This window comes from Podarcis filfolensis (assembly GCF_964270895.1).
Source record: "Podarcis filfolensis genome assembly, chromosome: 16".
In the NCBI taxonomy this organism is placed as follows: Eukaryota; Metazoa; Chordata; class Lepidosauria; order Squamata; family Lacertidae; genus Podarcis; species Podarcis filfolensis.
The window spans coordinates 29,364,855-29,385,966 of record NC_139620.1 but is presented as its reverse complement, the minus strand read 5'-3'; the positions used below and the strand labels follow the sequence as shown (position 1 = coordinate 29,385,966).

Genomic DNA, 21,112 nt, shown 5'->3' with positions numbered 1-21,112 from the left:
TCTGGAAGAGGCAGGAAGGAACCCAGGTCATTTCCTTTGTAACTTTGGGATGCAAAAAGTAAACTTAGTAGCTGGCATCTGAGGACTTCACTCTCCAGTCACAACAAAATGAAAACATTATATAAAGTTTTCAGGTTTGCAGTACACCCAAAAATTAGCCAATGATTTATCATCATGGCTATAAGAGCATGTGTGTATATAAAAATAATTCTTTATTTATATCCTGCTGCTTTTGGTATCCAGAGTGATTTTCTATTTTTTTTCATGGTAAGTTGATTTTGTAATGGGCATTAAAACTTCTTAAAGACTAGAATACTTATTGTGCCATCACAGTTTAGGGCCCTTAAAAATGAATCCATAAAAAAAATAGGGTAACATTCCCAAGTTTGCAGAAATGTCTATCATTGTGAGAGTAGCCATCGTGTGATGGTGTCTCTTTTAGCTTTTGTAATTCTGAAGTGATTACAAACCAGCTCAGACATCCATCCCTTATTCTTTCAAATCCTGCATGTCTGGCATGTGGAGCAGTGATTATGTCTGTAGATGGTTTTAACTGAGTAAGCAGCCTCATGCATTTTTAATACCAAAACCAAAGACATTTTACAGCCTTCCAAGGGAAGAATAGTTGGATGAAAGCCACAAAAGAGCTTTTCCATCTCTCCATTTATTTTTTTAAAAAGGAAAGGGATATATGCAAGAATGAACAAAAAACACCCAGCTCTTGAGCAGTGTGTTGAAGATCAAGTTTTGCTGCCAGGATCTATACCCAATAGCTTACACCAGACGCTCTGGGTGGGGATGGAAGCAGGAAGTACTGGATCCATGTGGCATTCCTAAAATGCTTTCAGAATTGCAAAGCCAAGCACAAATCTGCAGCTTATGAGCACAGAGAAAGAAACAGGGGTTAAGATGGAGAAATCCTAAGTATTTAGCTGTATAACTAGACATCAAAAGCCATTCGGTGATAAATGGATGTGCACGTCTGACACCCAGCTCACTCAGAGATGCAATTATGTTTTCTAGTTTTAGGGAAACAATATATATATAGCTTGCGTGTCATACTTACAGCTTCTCCCATGTGCGGCTTCGTTGCAATTTTGTGGCAGCCTGCACAAATGTCCTTAACCCTCACCACTGCTGTTATTCCTCACTTCCCAATACAACAGTGCAAGCGTGCGTGGCTTTAAAAACCCACACAAAGGATTAGAAAGACAGCTCTATGAATGGCTGCCAAATAGGGCAGGACATAATCAGAAGCCACTTTCCTTCTTGCCAAAGCAGCAAGTAATGAATGGATTTCCCATCTGCTAACTGCAACACCTATGCACATATGGACAGACACATGAAGCTTTTAAGTATTTTAGCATTGGAAAATGCTCCCCACGCCAACAGAAAATTAAATTAGATTTCAATGCAGCTAAATGCAGCTTGCCTTACTTTTTTAACATTTCCAAACACACAGGTCTTCCTTTCCTCAAAATTCCAGTCCCAGATGGGAATTTACACTGCAAAAAATAAAAATAAAAAATGCCCAGGCAGCTCCCAGAGCCAGCACTGCACATATTTCCCTCTTTCCACTTCAGAAGTGCGTTAACAGGGCATTCCTAAGAAGAGGGAGGAAGATACTAGGGGTGCTAATTCTTTAGATTAAAACAAGCATTTAGCATTCCAATGAACTACTGCTTGATGCAAACATGGGGGAGGGGTAGTAGCTCCAGGTTCCCATGATTACTTTTAAAGCTGTATAATAGGTCAAAATTAACCACATTCCCCATCATCCCTGCTTGGAACCACATTGCCTGCTTATTTTTATTTTTGCACCCAGCAAAGACACTGGAGCCCTCCCAGGGACAGGGTCGGCTTTCAAATATGTGTGATAAGCAAAAATGCACAATGTGTAACTTTACACAGAGAGAGATATGGACTATCATCTAATGTGGAATTTTGCTTGATAGCAGCTTGGGGCTCCATCAGGAAATCCCGAGAGTAGATTTTAAATGTCTGCAACAGGCAAAATATCACCAGGTGATGCTTTCCACCACTAACTATCCCACCCATCCTGCATATCTGTTCCAGCAGAAAACCATTTGTTGATTTTTACTATTTTTTGACTGATACAGGAGCCCTGCCAGAAAAAACACAGGAAGCTGCCTTATATCAGGTCAAACACTTTGTCCACCAAGCCCAATAGCTGCAGCACTGTGTCTCAAAAAGTAGTTCAGAGTTCAAGGTTCTTGTGTTAATTTGCAAGGGCCTTAACGACTTTAGTACAGGATAGCTTAAGGACCACCTGACTCCTTATATTGCTGCCCCATCACTGAGGTCTTCAGGGGAGTCAGTTAGTGGCCCCCCATGGCTTGGATGCACAGCTCATACTTAGGGTTCTTTGAGCCTTTGGCAAGGAGCTGTATGAAATAAATCATTTTACCTCATGCCTGGAAGGGAAGCTTCTTCCATGTTTGATCTTGCCATGACAGCAGCATAGCGCCGTCACACTCCTATACATCATACACTCCATAGACTGACAGGAGATTTTTGTGCCCCCAGCGGGGGCCGGTTTCACGAACCTCTGACTGTTGGCCCAATTCTGTAGAACTCCCTCCCAGCTTAGACCAGACAAGCCTCCTCCCTGTTGAACTTCCAGCACTTATTGAAAACCCTTTTTATTTATTTCAGCAAGCATTTCAAGTACGTTCTCTGGTTTTATGGTTAGTTTTAACCAATTTTATCTTTTTTCTATCTTTTTATCCTTACTTTACATCACTTAAGAGACTATGGTGCTAAGAAGTATATACACAGTTAAAAAACTGAAATGTTTATTATGGTCAATCCCCATTAAATTAAGCACAAGATACAAAGCAATACAAAAACACAACAGAACTAATTGTTTCTTTTTCAACGTGACAAAATCTTCCCAAAAAGAATAAACACCCCTTATCCTTGGGAGGGGGGAGCATTATCAGAGAGAATGAATCAGATTAGGATGTTCTGCATGCAAAGTCTATGCTCTACCCACAAAACAACAGGCCCTTCTACCTCACCCCGCAAAAAGAGACTGCTACTACTCATTCGTGGGAGCGAAAGCATTCAGGTTGTATGTTTAATAACATTGACCTGGGGAGCTTCTGCATGCAAAACAGCAGTCATTTTCTTGATTTTACTGTTTTATCTCTTGGCAAACCACTCTGAGCTCCCCTTCCAACCTAGCAGTATAAATATAAATTTTATGAAGATAAAAATAAAGCAAATAAAATGAATGAAGCATGAACCAAGTCACAGCCCACCCACCCCCAGCAAAAAAAACCCACAACCAACCAGTTGTCCCTCATTCAAGTAGGGGTGTCTTCCGGGGGGGGCAGTAAATTAAGCTGTCTGTCTTCTAGCTCAGTTGGTCAAGTATGAGACTCTTAGCTGTCAGTTCAAGACCCATGTTGGGCAAAAGATTCCTGTACTGCGGGGGGGGGGGGTGGACTAGATAACCCTCAGGGTCCCTTCCAGATCTACAATTCTATGATTTTTACACATGCCAACTGGAATAAAATATTTGGGGGGAGGCCAGGTAAGCCCCGCCCTGCCTAGCTGATCACATGACACAGCACCCAATCACCATTTGAATGGCAATGCTCATCAACTGGGGGGCAGGCCCCTCAAATATTTTACTGGGGGGTGGATGGGCCCAAAGGGGTTGGCTCCTATGAACTGCGTTAACAGTTTGCCCATTCGCCCCCCCAAAACAGCCGCTCGCGTCAGGCTGGATTTGATTTAAATCAAATCAATTTAGATCACAATTTAAATCACTAGTCAGTAAGACTTGATTTAAATCATTTTTTTTACAGAAAGACTCATTCTTGCATATTTACAACTAGATGAAGGTTTCATTTTTGGAATAATAAATTTTTAGAGTAGTTTTTACAGTTGTAGCAAAAATTTCTGATCTGGTTATACTTTAGAAATACATACACGGATAATTATGAAATTATTGTGAGGTTTAATAAGTTAACTGTTTATATTTGAACAGCTTTTCCGCTGTACTTTATTGGAAGGAGGAAAATAACAATTTAAACAATTTATTTAACTAAAACAATAACATAGCATATGTATCCATGTTTGTTAACTGATGTGGTTAAACGATTAAAAAAAAACTTTTGAGTTTTAGCACACATGAAAAACTTAAAACAAATCCTTATTTCCTGATGAATAGCCTTTGGACTATAATGTAACTTAAATAGAAAACTAAAAAGATTTTTCCTCCAAAAGCATTTTATTTTAAAAATCCGATTTAAATCAAAAATATTTTTAAAAAATCATTGATTTTTATCTACCCTGGCCTGCATGCAAAGTGCTCTTGCGGTGGCCCACAGCCCTTTCTCTGCTCACCCCCCCCGCACCCCCATAACTGGGCACCCTTTCATTCCCGGATGGATGCCAACCACAGCAGCCCTTCCTCCTCAGCGGGTGCACCAGGGGTGCCAACTAAAAACAAAATATTAGGGGGTCACTTGGAGAACGCACAGAGACGCCATTTGAATGGCAGTGCTCATTCACTGGGGGGGGGGAGGGCCCTCAAATATTTTATTGGGGGGGCAGGAAAAGGGACCTCGGCCCTTAGGAAAAGGGGGTGCACCACCTGCAACGCCCCAGTGGAAGAAGCTGAGGGGCAGCGACCCCTCTCGCCCCCCCCCACTCCAGGGGGGGGGCTGTCAAGTCAGTCAGCCGGTCTTCCTTCCCCTCAGTCCCCTTCCCGAGGCTGGGCTGTGGGGAAGGAGGGAAGGGGGTAGGCCTCAAACTCGGGAAGCCGGAGGAGCCGCCGCCGCCGCCTCGCCCCTTACCTCGTCCAAAAAACCCTCCTCAGGCACCGCAGTCGGCAGCCAGGCCCGGAGTAAGAGACAGCGCTGGGGGAGGGGAGGAGGCGGGAGACTTCCTCGTCCTGAAGCTCCGCCCGCATCCCACAAGCCTCGGCGGCCCGCTCTAGCCCTGCGCTCTCTGTGTCGGCCTGGCTGCCGTCGCCTGCTTTTGAAATCGAAGGGGGAAGAGAGGGAGGGAGCCGTCGAGGAGACAGTCCTAGAGTGTCTCTCTCTTTTTTCTTACCTCCCCCCCCCGCCCCACCCTCAGATTCCGCTGAAGTGATTTTTTTTCTTGCCCTTGACAGGGATGGGGAGGGAGGAGGCATCTGCTGGGGGTTTGATCCTCGTTCCTCGTCCACGTCCTCGTTTCAAATACAGGAAATATGTGTGTGTGTGTTTATGTGTGTGTATACATATACTGTACAACAACTGCAACAATATATTATGTGTTCTCTCTTTCTATATATATATCTAGAAAACATAATAGGTAAAGGTAAAGGGACCCCTGACCATTAGGTCCAGTCGTGGCTGACTCTGGGGTTGTGGCGCTCATCTCGCTTTATTGGCCGAGGGAACCGGCATACAGCTTCCAGGTCATGTGGCCAGCATGACTAAGCCGCTTCTGGCGAACCAGAGCAGCACACGGAAACGCCATTTACCTTCCTGCTGGAGTGGTACCTATTTATCTACTTGCACTTTGAGGTGCTTTAGAACTGCTAGGTTGGCAGGAGCAGGGACCAAGCAACGGGAGCTCACCCCGTCGTGGGGATTCGAACTGCCGACCTTCTGATCAGCAAGTCCTAGGCTCTGTGGTTTAACCCACAGCGCCACCCGCGTCCAAGAAAACATAATATATTGTTGCAATTATTATATTTTATTTTTAAAATAAATTTCACTTGGTTTTGTGTGGCAAGCATATAGCAATAACATCTCTAATCTCTCTCTCTGCCCCCACTCCTCATTAGGTATCAGATTATATATACATTAAGGTAACTGGGGTTTTTGCTTTGTTTTATGCTTTAATCAATCCGTACAGATTCTCCAAACATCAAGCATGTGAAGTCCTGGGGACAGCAGCACAGAAATCGTCTAATCTGTCATAGACGGCAATAATAATAATGTGTGTAGTTCAGACCGTGCTGTTCACACTAGCAACGATGCTCTGAAGAGTTTGTCTTTAAGACCATTATCATTTGCGTATTGAATAAATGGCCATATTGCAAAAGAAAATAAATAGCAACAATATATAATGTTATATATACAGGGGTACCTTGGTTCTCGAACTTAATCCGTTCCGGATGTCCGTTCCAAAACCAAAGCGTGCTTTCCCATAGAAAGTAACTCAAAATGGATTAATCCGTTCCAGACTTTTAAAAACAAACCCCAAAAACAGTAATTTAACATGACTTTTACTATCTAACAAGACCATTGTTCCATAAAATGAAAGCAATAAACAATGTACTGCAGTCACACAGTCAATCAGTAGCTGAACTGGGTTCCACACAGTCACACACAAAAAAACAGCCGCAAAAACAAAAACGCAAAATTAATAGCAAAAACAGACAGACCTCAGCTTAACACTCAAAACCGAAGTGTGGCACTGAAATCGAAAATGTAACGATACCTCTGGAATCAATAGAGACTCTACAGGACAGCTTCCAAGAGGACTGGGCCCATGACTTTCACATTTTTATACACTGCCTTGGGAAATGATGTTGGCAGGACAAAAAAAAAAAGTGGGGGCTTATGGCTGTACAGCTAAGTTCTAACCTTTGAAAACGTGGCTGCCAGGACAATTGTCCCCTGATCTCCCCAACAGTCGCCTATTACAACAATAATGTTTAGATAAGTGAAGGTCATGAGAAACCAGAGGCCTTTCTCCTGGGTATAGTCAGCCAATTGGTGCCATAGAAGGATAGAACTTTCTTTATGTATGCAACAATAGCAGCAAGAATACTTATTGCAAAGTATTGGAAGACACAAGAGCTACCCACCCTGGAAGAGTGGCAGATGAAGGTGATGGATTATATGGAATTGGCGGAAATGACTGGCAGAATCCGTGACCTGGGAGAAGAGTTGGTGGAAGAAGACTGGAAGAAATTTAAAGACTATCTTCAGAAACACTGTAAAATTAATGAATGTTAAAATGATGTTGGACTGAAAATAAGTGGCATTAGCAACAAAGTTAATAAGAATATGCAAAAATGAATTGATAAATGGATGAAAATATAGAGTTATAATATGTTAAGATATAGAGTTAAGATAAACGAAAGAGGGTAAGGATTTGCTGATTTGATTATTTAAATGGGAATACAAAAAGGGGAGGTGTGAGGAGGCCAAGGAAATAAGATAACGAGTTAGGGTTACAAAAATGGATTTGTTTTTATTTCCCTTTTCTTATTTTAGGTATTTTTCTATGTTTCTTTTATTGTATTTCTTTCTTTTTATATGATCTTTTAAATTCATGTCTTTGTAAAACTCCAATAAATATTTATATATATATATAGATATATATATATATGTGTGTGTGTGTGTGTGTGTGTGAAGGTCATGTATGCTTACTTGCTATACGAATCCAGTGCATGTATTCAGTTTTTAACTGTTTCCAGCTTGATCAGAAATGTAGACAGAATCTTCTTTGTTGGGGTGTTTCGGGGATCTCCTTCTTGTTAAAATTCTCTGGGACCATCTGCACTATGCATTTAAAGCAGTATCATACCACTGGAAACAGTTGTGTCTTCCCGGAGAGAATCCTGGGAAGTGTAGTCATGGGGAAGAGGAATTAAGTCAGGCCCTCCAAGTATCCTTATTTTCCAAGGACGTCCCTGGTTTAGAGAAGCCGTCCTGGTTTCTGATTTGATCTCAGGATGTCCCATTTTCCCTTTAGATGTCCCTATTTTCATTGGAGAAATGTTGGAGGCTATGGAGTTATCCAACCCCCAAGCCGTCTGAAGGCAATCCTGTATAGGGAAGTTTTATGAACGTTTTATTACTGGGGCAACTCAGTAAGATGTGTGGGGTATAAACCATATAACACAGGTCTTGAAAGACCTACAGTGGCTCCCAGTACGTTTCCGAGCACAATTCAAAGTGTTGGTGCTGACCTTTAAAGCCCTAAACAGCCTCAGTCCAGTATACCTGAAGGAGCGTCTCCACCTCCATCATTCTGCCCGGACACTGAGGTCCAGCGCTGAGGGCCTTCTGGCGCTTCCCTTGCTGCAAGAAGCCAAGTTACAGGGAACCAGGCAGAGGGCCTTCTCGGTGGTGGCACCCGCCCTGTGGAACGCCCTCCCACCAGATGTCAAAGAGGAAAATAACTGCCAAACTTTTAGAAGACATCTGAAGGCAGCCCTGATTAGGGAAGCTTTTAATGTTTAATAGGTTATTGTATTTTTGTGTTTTGTTGGAAGCTGCCCAGAGTGGCTGGGGAATCCCAGCCAGATGGGCAGGGTATAAATAATAAATTAGTAGTAGTAGTAGTAGTAGTAGTAGTAGTAGTAGTAGCAGTAAAATTATCATTATGGAATGGGACTCCTCTATTCTTGTTGGAGAAATGTTGGGCGGTATGTTAACTGTTAAAACACTCTGAGAATTGTAGTGCAGGTAGAGTTCAAGATGCTCCCTCAGCCCTAGAGCAAGCACATGAGGCAGCTATTCTACATGCTACTGAACTTTATGCCAGGTCCCCTATCAGAGCAGTTCAACTCTGTCCTGGAGGACCACCCCCTGGTCTTGGAGTCCAAGCTGTCTGGCTCCATGGAGTTCCTGGGGAAGTGTGATGCCCTGGAGAGGAAGACATCAAAAACATCGGCTGTGTGTTCAACATGGAGGTGGAGGTGGTGTCGCTGACAGACCATGAGACCTATAGCCCACAGCACCAGCTGGTCCAGAAGAAGATAGAGGTACTCAACAGTAAGGTCTGGGTTAGTTTGCACAAACTCCCTTGCTCCTGGCCATCCCTGGGGATGCTTAGTGTAAAGTCTCCGGCATGACACTCCTACACTAGAAGTTTTTAAGCAAAGGTTGGGTGGCCATTTGTCAGGTGTGCTTTAGTGATGAAGCAATGATTCTTCAACATCAACTTAGTTGGACTGAACATGTTGTGGGGATGCCTGATTATTGTCTTCCAAAGCAACTACAGTGGTACCTCAGGTTATAGACACTTCAGGTTACAGACGCTTCAGGTTACAGACTCCGCTAACCCAGAAATAGTGCTTCAGGTTAAGAACTTTGCTTCAGGATGAGAACACAAATCGTGCTCCAGCGGCGTGGCGGCAGCGGGAGGCCCCATTAGCTAAAGTGGTGCTTCAGGTTAAGAACAGTTTCAGGTTAAGAACAGACCTCCAGAACAAATTAAGTTCTTAACCCGAGGTACCACTGTACTCTATTCCGAACTTACAAATGGAAAGCGTAATGCTGGTGGTCAACAAAAGAGGTTTAAAGACTGTCTCAAAGCAAATCTAAAAAAATGTAGTATAAACACCAACAATTGGGAAACACTTGCCTGCGAGAACTCCAACTGAAGAACAGCCTTTACCAAAGGTGTCATGGGACACTCGAATGCAGGACACAAGGGGAAAACATGCTAAGAGGAAGGCACGCTTGGCAAATCCACACCGTGATCAACTCCCACCCGGCAACCAATGTCCCCACTGTGGAAGGACGTGTAGATCCAGAATTGGCCTTCAAAGTCACTTACGGACTCACTGTTAAGACCTTGTTCATGGAAGACAATCTTACTCGGCTACGAGGGATCGCCAAAGAAGAGTTGTGATTCCTGCATTGCAGGGGGTTGGACTAGATGACATTTGGGGGTCCCTTCCACCTCTACATTTCTCCGATTCTATGAACTCTTTCTTACTGAACATGTTGGAAGGGAGGCAGGACAACTACGTGACAAATGTCACTTCTAGTTTAGCCCTAACAGCTCATTTATTTTGAAAGAGCAGAAACTTCCCTAGTTATAAACAAACTCACCCGGAGACACAGATTTTTTTAGTAACACGTCAAACTTGCACAAAGAATGGTTGTTGCTTTTCATAGACGAAAATCACCTTTCCAGGATGCTAATTAAAAAACATCTCAAGAAAATGGCACTAATGAGGCCGAGAGAGAGAAAAAAGATCTCTGGATACCCATAACCTTGAGATCATAAATAGCTTAATCGCCTCTGCCGGGAACAGCCCTGCTCTGCAGTGTAATCAAAATAATTAAGGAAAATTAGGGTGGCTTCACCTTTGCACATGGATTCCTTTGCTGGAAGCAATGTTTTTCTCTTCCTTATATAACAACAGTGGAAAGATAACACAGTTCACTCCTAAAAAAAATAGATGATGCAGATACATCAGAGTGTGAGAGAGAATGTGGGATTTTCATGTTTGTTTGTTTTTAAATGTAGTTTGCTTATATTGACACACAGTTACAAAACTCATATTGACCTTGCTGTTGCAAAAATCAGATTGTACTGTCACCAATATTGTTGATGTGCCTAAAACTAGAATTGGGGACCTGGAGAAATCCAAGACATTATCCACAACAGTGTTCTTCAGTGTTGGTTCTCCAGATTTTGGACTACAAATTTCATCATCCAGCTTAGTCAGTGTCCAGGAATGATGGGAGTTGTAGTCCATCAACATCTGGGGAGCCAAGGTTGAAGAACCCTAGTCCAGTGTCTTAAGATATGATGAAATTATTATTGTTGCACACCATCCCAATGGCCATGTGTCCAACGTTATATAGGAAAGTCTTATGTTTAAAGGGTCATCTGGTTCAAGTCCAGTTTAAATATAACGAAGACAAAGAAGGATGAGACTTAAAGTTGCCCATCAGCAAACTGAACAAGCAGACAAATCACTTGGTCAGTCTTCCCTACTTTAGTCGTATGTATTGCATTGTATTTATATTACAGGGACTGTTCCTAAATTTGCATTTGGAGATATAAGTTAGCATAAGCAAATTGTATGCAAATCAGTGCCCTCTTTGTGATGCAGAGGTGCACAAGTGGCCATTGTTGTAAACCTGGGACGGTGTGATGGGATTCGGACTCAGAGGCTGAACCTGAGGAATCCCAGCCTGCACAGGAGTCCCTGCCTCCAGAACCAACTGAGCCGGGGCTGGGGCCTGAGCCTGAAGGGTCCTCACCTATGCTGGATCCTCAGGTGCAGGCACCAGCTGAGTCTGCTCTGGCTCCTGAGGTGATGGAGGACCCCTTGCCTGCAGGTGCTCCACTCTCAGCCCCGTCAGGGGAAGCTGAGGTTGCCTCTGGGTCCAGTAACCCTCCAGCCTCTCCTGAGCTGCAGAGGCTCAGGGCAGAGAGGCGGAGGGAACTAAGTTCCCGCAGGAGGAGTGCTCGCCTCCAGGCCAGGAGAGGCGAGTCACCTGTGGACCGGGGTCACCCTATGCTTTGGGGCAGATAAAAGCCAACCAGCTCCAGCCCCAAGTTGTGGGAGCAACATTGTTGGTAGTCAGTTCCTGCCTGCACCCTGTCCTGCCGGAGCTCCTGACCTCACCCAACTCCCTGCCTTGGATCCAGCTTCAGTTTTGTCGGCCTGCTTCCATACTGCACCCTCGACCTCGGACTGGACTCGCACCTCGCCTCACGGTGAACCCACGGGACCAGCACTGATGGGGAACCAATGGCCATTCAGACATTGTTGGACAACACTTCCCATCAGCCCTATCAAGCTGCCAGAATCTCCATTGCCCCCAAATGGAAAACCTTACAGGACTTGTGGCTCTCAGTTTGGTACGAAAGATGTGGTGTTTAGCATTAGTTGAAAAAATAAATCAAAAATTACATGTTGCCAAAGTTTCAGAGGACCCTGAAAAATATGTGTTTGGTGGGACCTTATCTCATATACAATAAATACATACAAGACTCCACAATACAATGTGAAACCTGGCTTTCCAAATGGTCTTAAATACTATTAACTACCTGATATTTATTATTATTATTATTATTATTATTATTATTATTATTATTATCTGGGCGGCTTACAGTAGAATCTGAAAACATAGTAAAATGTCAAATGTTAAACACTGCTCTTTTGTAGTTGTATTTCTATTATTCTTATTGTGTTTTATGTGTTGGATTTATTTCAATAAATATCTATTTTTAAGTGCAAAATTGAGGAACTTGAGCAGCTCTTGTTGCTATTACATTTCTTCAGAATCACATTATCCATTCATGTGAACCCGAAAGAAGAAGTGAAAGTAAGGGAAGAGGAATGCTGACAAAGCGTCTGGCAGAAAAAAAGAAACTCACGAAACCTTAATGCTGTCTGGGGGGGAAATGAAGAAAGGTTAGGAGCCCTGGTTTTCTAAACTTCTCCTACTTATACAGATTGCTGGCCTCTGGCAGTTGAGACAAAACATAGCCATTGTGGCTAGTACGGTAGCTCTTGATAGCTTTATCTTCCATTACAGTAATCCAATACCCCCCCCCAAAAAAACCACACATTTTAAAGGGGCATAGGATGTCAATCAAATCAACCAAAGGCCTGGTTAAAAAGGAACGTTTTTTCCTGGAGACTAAAGGTATATAATGAAGAAGACTGGAAGAAATTTAAAGACTATCTTCAGAAACACTGTAAAATTAATGAATGTTAAAATGATGTTGGACTGAAAATAAGTGGCATTAGCAACAAAGTTAATAAGAATATGCAAAAATGAATTGATAAATGGATGAAAATATAGAGGTATAATATGTCAAGATACAGAGTTAAGATAAATGAAAGAGGGTAAGGATTTGCTGACTTGATTACTTAAATGGGAATACAAAAAGGGGAGGTGTGAGGAGGCCAAGGAAATAAGATAGCGAGTCAGGGTTACAAAAATGGATTTGTTTTTATTTTCCTTTTCTTATTTTATGTATTTTTCTATGTTTCTTTTATTGTATTTCTTTCTTTTTATATGATTTTTTAGATTCATGTCTTTGTAAAACTCCAATAAATATCTTTTAAAAAATCAAAATAAAGATATATAATGAAGGCGCAAGGCAAACCTCGCTGGGGAGAGCATTCCACATATGGGAAGCCACTGAAGAAAAGGCCCTTTCTCGTGTTGCCACCCTCCGGACCTCTCAAGGAGGAGGCACATGAAGAAGAGCCTCAGAAGATCATCTCAGGGTTTGGGTAGGTTCATAAGGAAGGAAGGAGGACTTCCTTGAGGTATTGTGGTCCTGAGCCATTTAAGGCTTTATAGACCAAAACCAGTACTTTGAATTGGGCCCGGAAACTAATTGCTAGCCAGTGCAGTTGGACCAAGAGTAGTGTAATATGCTCAAACCATCTTGCTCCGGTGAGCAACCTGACCACTGAATTCTGCACCAGCTGAAGTTTCCAAACCGTACTGAGAGGCAGCCCTACGTATAATGCATTGCAGTAATCTAACCTTGAGGTTACCAGAGTGGTGTTATGTACTGAGTTGAATAGGATCCAAAATGCAGCAGTCTGATTGGTCCTAGAACAACAGGATTCAGAATGCGGCAGTCTGAATGGTCCACAGGAGCCACCCAATCCAGCTCCAGGTGGAAGTGAATCCACAACCTGATTGGCCTACAGGAGAATCCCGGAATTAGCCAATCACGTGGGGCCCATTGTGTAAATACAGTGGTACCTCAGGTTAAGTACTTAATTTGTCCCGGAGGTCCGTTCTTAACCTGAAACTGAGCTTAACCTGAAGCACCACTTTAGCTAATGGGGCCTCCTGCTGCCACCACGCCAACAAAGCCCAATTCTGTTCTTATCCTGAAGCAAAGTTCTTAACCTGAAGCACTATTTCTGGGTTAGCAGGGTGTGTAACCTGAAGCGCATGTAACCTGAAGCGTATGTACCACTGTCATGTATATAAAGCAGACATTCTGGGGGAACTTCCATTCCTCTTCACCACTAGGAGCTGAATAAAGAGCATGAAATCCACTCTTGACTCCGAGTATATTTCACAGAGCATAGGCAACAGTAGTTAGGCTATCCCTGTCCAGATAGGGGCATAGCTAGGCAACCAGCTGAAGGTGATGGAAGGCACTCCGGACCAATGAGACCACCTGAGCCTCGAGTGACAGCAAAGGATCCACTCCCAAGCTATGAACCTGCTCCTTCAGAGGAAGTGTAACCCCACCAAGAGCAGGCAACATTGAAGGCATCCAATCTAGGGAACCAACCACTAACAGTGCCTCAGTTTTATCTGAACTCAGTTTCAGTTTGTTGGCTCTCATCCAGTCCATTATTGAGGCAAGACACTGGTCCAGCACTTCCACTGCCTCACCTGCAGGTGTAAAGGAGAAGTAGAGCTGAGTGTCATCAGCATACTGCTGACAACGTTCTCCAAACCTCCAGATAACTCCACTCAGCAGTTTCATATACAGTGGTACCTCAGGTTACATACGCTTCAGGTTACATACGCTTCAGGTTACAGACTCCACTAACCCAGAAATAGTACCTCGGGTTAAGAACTTTGCTTCAGGATGAGAACAGAAAAAGTGCTCCAGCAGCACAGCGGCAGCAGGAGGCCCCATTAGCTAAAGTGGTGGTTCAGGTTAAGAACAGTTTCAGGTTAAGTACAGACCTCCGGAACAAATTAAGTACTTAACCCGAGGTACCACTGTAGATGTTAAACAACATAGGGGATTGGATTGAGAATTTGTGGTATTAAAAGTCAGGAGATTTCAGCAGAAAATGATGAGATATGCACTAACTGTGAACAAAACATTGTGGCCACTCCAAATATTTTGCAGGAAAAGGCAGTACTGAGAGCAGGATAATGAGGAAAAATCATATAGAGGGGTTATTGGTTTGGGGTTTTGTTGTAGTTGTTATCATGGATTTTGTACTTTTATATTGGACTTTTATGTTGTGAGATCTGCGGATGAAGGGCAGTGTCCTTTTTCCTCCATTGTTCAAAGTTTTTTAGTATTATTATTATTTTCCAGAGTTTCAATACATACATACATATTCTACATATTTTCCTTCATTTATTCCCTTTAGACTTCCCACCCCACCCCACCCTGGCTTCCTATTTTTCCTTTTTATGCTGCATATCCTCAAACAAAAAATTACCACCCGTTATTATTCTATTAATTATTCCGGTTTGTAATTACTTTTGCTTATATATCAATTCCTACTTGTAGACTTATTTGGTTGTTTTACCTCTTTAGGATAGTGTACGAATTTAATAAATACTACTACTACACTACTCATAATGAAGCCACAATCAAAAGGACATCTGGAGGGGTCTTTAAGCATGTGACGTACCCATTTGTGCTGTGAAGACAATGAGAAGGCTGGCTTACTTTATAATTGCCCTAAAGAGTAAAGAACTAATGAATGTGATGCTGTGAAGACAAGGAAAATGCTGGCTTGCTTTATAGTGATCCTAAAAATTACAGACCTAGGGTGAATCTACACACAGGGGCGGGGGTGGGGAACTATAAATAAGTCAGAAATTAGATCATTATAATAAAAGAAAAAACCCTATGTAAAATCCCATAGAAAAGTTGTTTGCTCTACAGCGCCATCTGGTGTTGCAAGTTTATAATGCATTCAAACTGTGGTTTTTTTACTAATGTAGCTGAGTCCCTAATGGATGTGAAACACTTTGAACTCTTAAAACAGGTATGGGAGGACTGTATTATTGTTGTTGTTGTTGTTGTTGTTGCTCATTGAGTTTATATACCACACTATACCTGAAGGTCTCAGGGCGGTTCACAGAAAAGATCACAACATATATAATCAATATAAAAACAACAACCCAATAACACCCTCCCCCCAGAAAAGATCCACATTTTAAAAGGGTATAGGATGTCAAACAGATAAACCAAAGGCCTGGTTAAAAAGGAACATTTTTGCCTGGCGCCTAAAGGTAGGTAATGAACTTCCCTGTGGAATACTCTCCCCAGGCAGGGAGCCACTGCAGAGAAGGCCCTGTTCTCATGTTGCCACCCTCCGCACCTCTTGAGGAGAAGGCACAAAGGAGAACGGCCTCAGAAGGTGATCTCAGACTGTAACCCTCCAGGCAGCAAGAGAAACATCCCTGAATTCACTGGTTCATCCTTCATGCATGTTGCTTTTCTTCAGATCCCTGTGATCTCCTCCATCTCTTCCCTTCAGCCTTCCTGGCTGCGGTACCCTGGCACCACATTTTCCTTGCGCTGTTCTCTGAAGTTTCATTCCCAGCCAACTTGACGCGCCCAGCATACATTCTGCCACTGGAAGCTTTGTTCTCCAAGCTGCGGGAACACTGGTGACATCACACACTTGTGCCTGCCGGAGACTTTCCTGCTGCTAGCCTAGAGCAGAACATCCCTCCCTAGTCCCGAAAATACTAAGCTCAGGTGGCGAGTGCCAGCTGGACTGGAGCCCAAAACAGATGTGACGGGAAACAAAGAGGGCAGGATCAGAATGCACGGGGGAGAATCCCAGGTTGGTAGAAGTAGTTTTTAACAATCCTGCATGCGCCTCCCCCCAAAAAAAGAATTAGAACAGAGCGTTCTTAGTGTGACCGCAGAACTTTTACTGTCATTGGAAAAGAAGAGAAGGAATGGAACAGAATGTCCTAGAGGAGGGCACGACTGGCTGACCAGCTGAAATCCTGAAGAGGTGGGCTGTAGCATTTTTTTGTAGGTCTCACTTATAGGTGGTTTTAAGAAGTCTGGGTTTGGAAAGTGGCTGCAGACATTGAAAGCAACTTGAAAGGACATTTACAACACACACACACACACCCCGCAAAATAATTCCCGTGCATTGCAGTTTGCCCCATGCAAAGCTATATTTCCCAGCACCCATAGCAAACTACAGTTCCCAGTATTATTGAATACATATTGTTGTATATGTATGTTTTATACACAGCCAGCGTGGGTTTCACCATGTTTGTTGGTGATATATATATATATATAGGCCAAGATCCAAGTTTGGGGCAAGTACTCTTAGGTGAGAGAACCCCAGCAGAGATTTAAAATCACAAAATATGCAGCAAAGTAAAGCATGGAATTATAGATTCTTAGGACTTTGAAATATGCGACATATCATATTAAAGCCCATGAAGTTCTAAAGAGACTGGTGCTCTTAGTTTTGATGTGTCTCAATTCTGGGCTGAGCTTTTAAGGGTTTTGTGTAGGCCAAAATTGTCGATTTTTTTAATTTTCAAACCCTCATAACTCACAAACGGGAGGAGATAAAAAAAATAAAATTTTAGATTTAAACTTAGTTTTGATCATTCAACAAGTGTCAAATATATTAAGAAAATTAGATGACAAGTGGCTTAAAAAAAGTTGGATCACTTGATATGGAATGTCCCAGTAGTGAAATATTCTTGCGGTTTCAAGCACTTACCCAGGATTTGTGTTTCCTTTGGAAATGAGGCGTGGTGTCTTTATGATATATGGTTTATTTACACACATACCCAATCTTGGCCTACGATGGAGACTGGAGAGGTTCCCAGTGTTACAATCCAAGATGATCTTTTGCTTTGTTCCATAGGCGCAGCAGCCTTGGCTCCAAAATAGAAACCAGCCATGCACTCTGTCTCCTTTTACAGCTTGTCACAGATTTTGCTAATTAAAGGACCACTGAATGGTTAAGTCCAGTCAAACTTGACTATGGGGTTGCGGCGCTCATCTCACTTTCAGGCCGAGGGAGCCGGTGTTTGTCCGCAGACAGCTTTCCGGGTCGTGTGGCCAGCAGGACTAAACCGCTTCTGGCGCAGCACAAGTAGTGTTTGCTAACACACCACTGCCAACTGCCTTCCTAAAAACTCTCGCCTTTTGTTTCCTGCTAACTACCTCACTAGAGGAAGGAGGGACTTGCACCCCTCTCCTGCTTTGTTAATTGCCCATCTCCCTGCTCCTTTATTTGCATAACAACTCTGCCATTCTCAAACCCAAATATTGATCAATTATTTTCGTGGACCCAGGAATTTACGGTGTCTCACACCCCACCAAATCATAACAGCATTAGCCCCTTCTTTAGTGGTGTCCAAATTTTGTTCAAAGAGGGCCAGATTTGATGAAGTGAAGGGCCGTGAGAGCCGACCAAAGGCCGACCCAAGTTGTTAACCTTCTTTTTAGGATTGATGTTGTTGAGCTATTTTTAGGATTTTACCCCAAGAAGTAAACTGCACAGAGGCCAGATTAAACCGACCGGCGGGCCGGATTAGGCCCCCCAAACAGACTTTGGACATGCCTAAGCATGTTCATTATATGAGTCTGGTTAGGACTTGCAGCCTAGGACTTGAAGATCAGAAGGTCGGCGGTTCGAATCCCCACGACAGGGTGAGCTCCCGTTGCTCGGTCCCAGCTCCTGCCAACCTAGCAGTTTGAAAGCACATCAAAGTGCAAGTAGATAAATAGGTACCACTCCAGCGGGAAGGTAAACGGCGTTTCCGTGTGCTGCTCTGGTTCGCCAGAAGCGGCTTAGTCATGCTGGCCACATGACCCGGAAGCTCTGCGCCGGTTCCCTCGGCCAATAAAGCAAGACGAGCGCCAAAACCCCAGAGATGGTCACGACTGGACCTAATGGTCAGGGTCCATTAAGCATGTTCATTATATGATGCTGGTTATCCCACATGAAGTTCAAGGGCTTGAAGGAAGAACAAATCCTGCATGTTCTGTTTGCACCTAGGATGATGCTTCATAGGAGCCAGTGCGGTGTAGTGGTTAAGAGCGGTAGACTCGTAATCTGGTGAACCGGGTTCGCTTCCCCGCTCTTCCACATGCAGCTGCTGGGTGACCTTGGGCTAGTCACACTTCTCTGAAGTCTCTCAGCCCCACTTACCTCACAGAGTGTTTGTTGTGGGCGAGGAAGGGAAAGGAGATTGTTAGCCGGTTTGAGATTCCTTAAAGGTAACGGACCCCTGACCATTAGGTCCAGTCGTGGCCGACTCTGGGGTTGTGGCGCTCATCTCACTTCATAGGCCGAGGGAGCCGGCGTACAACTTCCGGGTCATGTGGCCAGCATGACTAAGCCGCTTCTGGCGAACCAGAGCAGCACACGGAAACATCATTTACCTTCCCGCTGGAGCTGTACCTAGGGTATTTATCTACTTGCACTTTGACGTGCCTTTGAACTGCTAGGTTGGCAGAAGCTGGGGAAAAGCAACGGGAGCTCACCCCGTTGCGGGGATTCGAACTGCCGACCTTCTGATCAGCAAGTCCTAGGCTCTGTGGTTTAACCCACAGCGCCACCCGCGTCCCTTGAGATTCCTTAGGGTAGTGATAAAGCAGGATATCAGATCCAAACTCTTCTGCTTCTGCTTCTTCTTCTTCATGCTTTGGTGGGGGGGGGGTGGCAAGCCTACATCTCTGACTAGCTGCTAGAATGTTTCCTCTGGAATTGTTTTCTGCCTGCTCAGAGCATCAGGTCAGTTTCCTCTTTGTGTGGCTAATGCTCACTAGACCAGGCCATGAGACACTTTCACCACAAGCAAGTCAGGGGTTTGGATCAAAACAAGGAACCCAAAGCATTTGCAATAGAGGCAATTCAGAGACATAATCTCCAGCTGTCTTTTTTTTTAAGGCAGCCACTGACGTATTATCTACTTGTTTCATTCCATTTCTTACCCCATCCTTTACCATAGGATTCCAGAGAAAGTTACAATGAGAAGATCTACAATTATAATGCAGATTAAACAGATACAGCCATAAAACAAAATTGTAGAAACAGGAAGAAAACCTATTCCATGCGTAAAAAAGCAATACAAAGGCTTTTAAAAACCAATCTGTTAGATAAACATAATTTAAAATAGGTCCAGTGTTTTTGGGTAAAGATCTCCACTTAAAAGTCTTGATGAAAAAGGGAGGTCTTTGCTATAAATATAAAAAAAATTATTTCCCCCCTTTTTAAAAGTTTTTATTTATACTTTTCAAGTTTATACATTTCATTAGTTTTACAATCAATTTAACATTTCAAAGTCTGACTTCCTTCCCCTTCTTTGTGTGGTTCCTTAAATTTATTTTTAAATATCTTCTGCATATCCAAATTCATTTAATTTGCTCATTTAATTATCTACTTTAAATATATACTCTTATGAAACTGCATGTTCTTACAATAATCCTGCTACAGTTTTCATCTGTTTGCAATTTATCTGTAAATATTCAATAAGCCATTTCCATGCTTTTATTAAAAGTTTGTTATCTTGATTTCTTATTCTTCCGGTAAGTTTCGCCATTTCTGCATATTCCATAAGTTTTTGTAATCATTCTTCCTTTGCTGGGACTTCTTCTTCTTTCCACTTTGGGGCAAGTAACACTCTTGGCGCTGTAGTCGCACACATGAATAAGTTTCGATACAATTCAGGTAGTTGCCAAAACAACTTTGTGTCCGGATTCTCACTTTCTGAAATATGGCAAGCCTACTGAATACACACTAACCTACTTGTAGCACAAAAATGTAGCTTTTCTCCAACTGGAATCTTTCCTGCTCATCTTCAACACGCTGCTTTCAATCTAGATTGATTCTAGATCCTGCCATCTAGAAGGGTGGGTGTGGTTATTTGAGATGTATTTGAAAACCCTCAGAAGAAGTACCAACATTGAAAGATTGGCAACATAAATTTTTCGAAATGATTGAATTAGCAAAAATGACGGCAACAATTAGAATGCAATCTAATCAAAATCTCAAACAGGAATGGAAATGTGTAGAAGAATACATGACCAAAACATTTATTGATAAGTTAAGCAGATATATGACTGAATGTTTAATTATTAAGATCCAAAAATACAATCTCAATAATAAAGTTATAAAATAATAATAAGGAAGTCATGCACGGGTGGAGGGAAGACACAGGGCAAGAAATAAGAAATGGATAAATGTTGGTACATAATGAAATGTGAAAATGTGAATTTACAAATATAATGTATATGTATCATTATGTAAAGATTTCATATATGTATTGCAACATTAATAATACCGGTAAATAAATTTTAAAAATAAGAATGAAAACCCTCCCCTGGAGGAGGTGATCCACACCTTTTCCTCCCTGCACATGGCCCAGGTCATGGGTAGGCAAACTAAGGCCCGCAGGCTGGATCAGGCCCAATTGCCTTCTGGATCCGGTCCGCAGACGGTCTGGGAATCGCTGCGTGGATCACCAGCGTGCACGTTCTTTCCCTCTCCCTCCCTCTCCCTCCCACAGCGGTGGCGGCGGAGCCTCCTCCCTCCCTCCTCCTGGCTTCTCCCTGCCCTGCCTAGAGGAGGAAGGGGGCTGTGCTTTGTTGGTGCCAGCAGCAGCAGCGCTCCAGCGGCCGCCATTTTAAGCAACCTCTCTCCGGAGCCCTT

The 21,112-nt window shown here is 43.0% G+C and overlaps 1 protein-coding gene and 1 long non-coding RNA gene across 2 annotated transcripts in view; one reads left to right on the top strand and one right to left on the bottom strand.

The window, feature by feature from the left end:
* LOC310751245 (septin-2) overlaps nucleotides 1-4,957 on the bottom strand; it is a 59,432-nt gene extending 54,475 nt beyond the window's left edge. The window contains exon 1 of the mRNA XM_083590499.1: nucleotides 4,830-4,957. The gene's annotated coding sequence lies outside the window, so the exon portion shown is untranslated. The remainder of the gene's footprint in view (nucleotides 1-4,829) is intronic.
* The window catches only part of LOC310751483, a 363,050-nt gene that overhangs the window by 248,907 nt on the left and 93,031 nt on the right, over nucleotides 1-21,112 (top strand). The gene's annotated exons all lie outside the window — the stretch shown is intronic.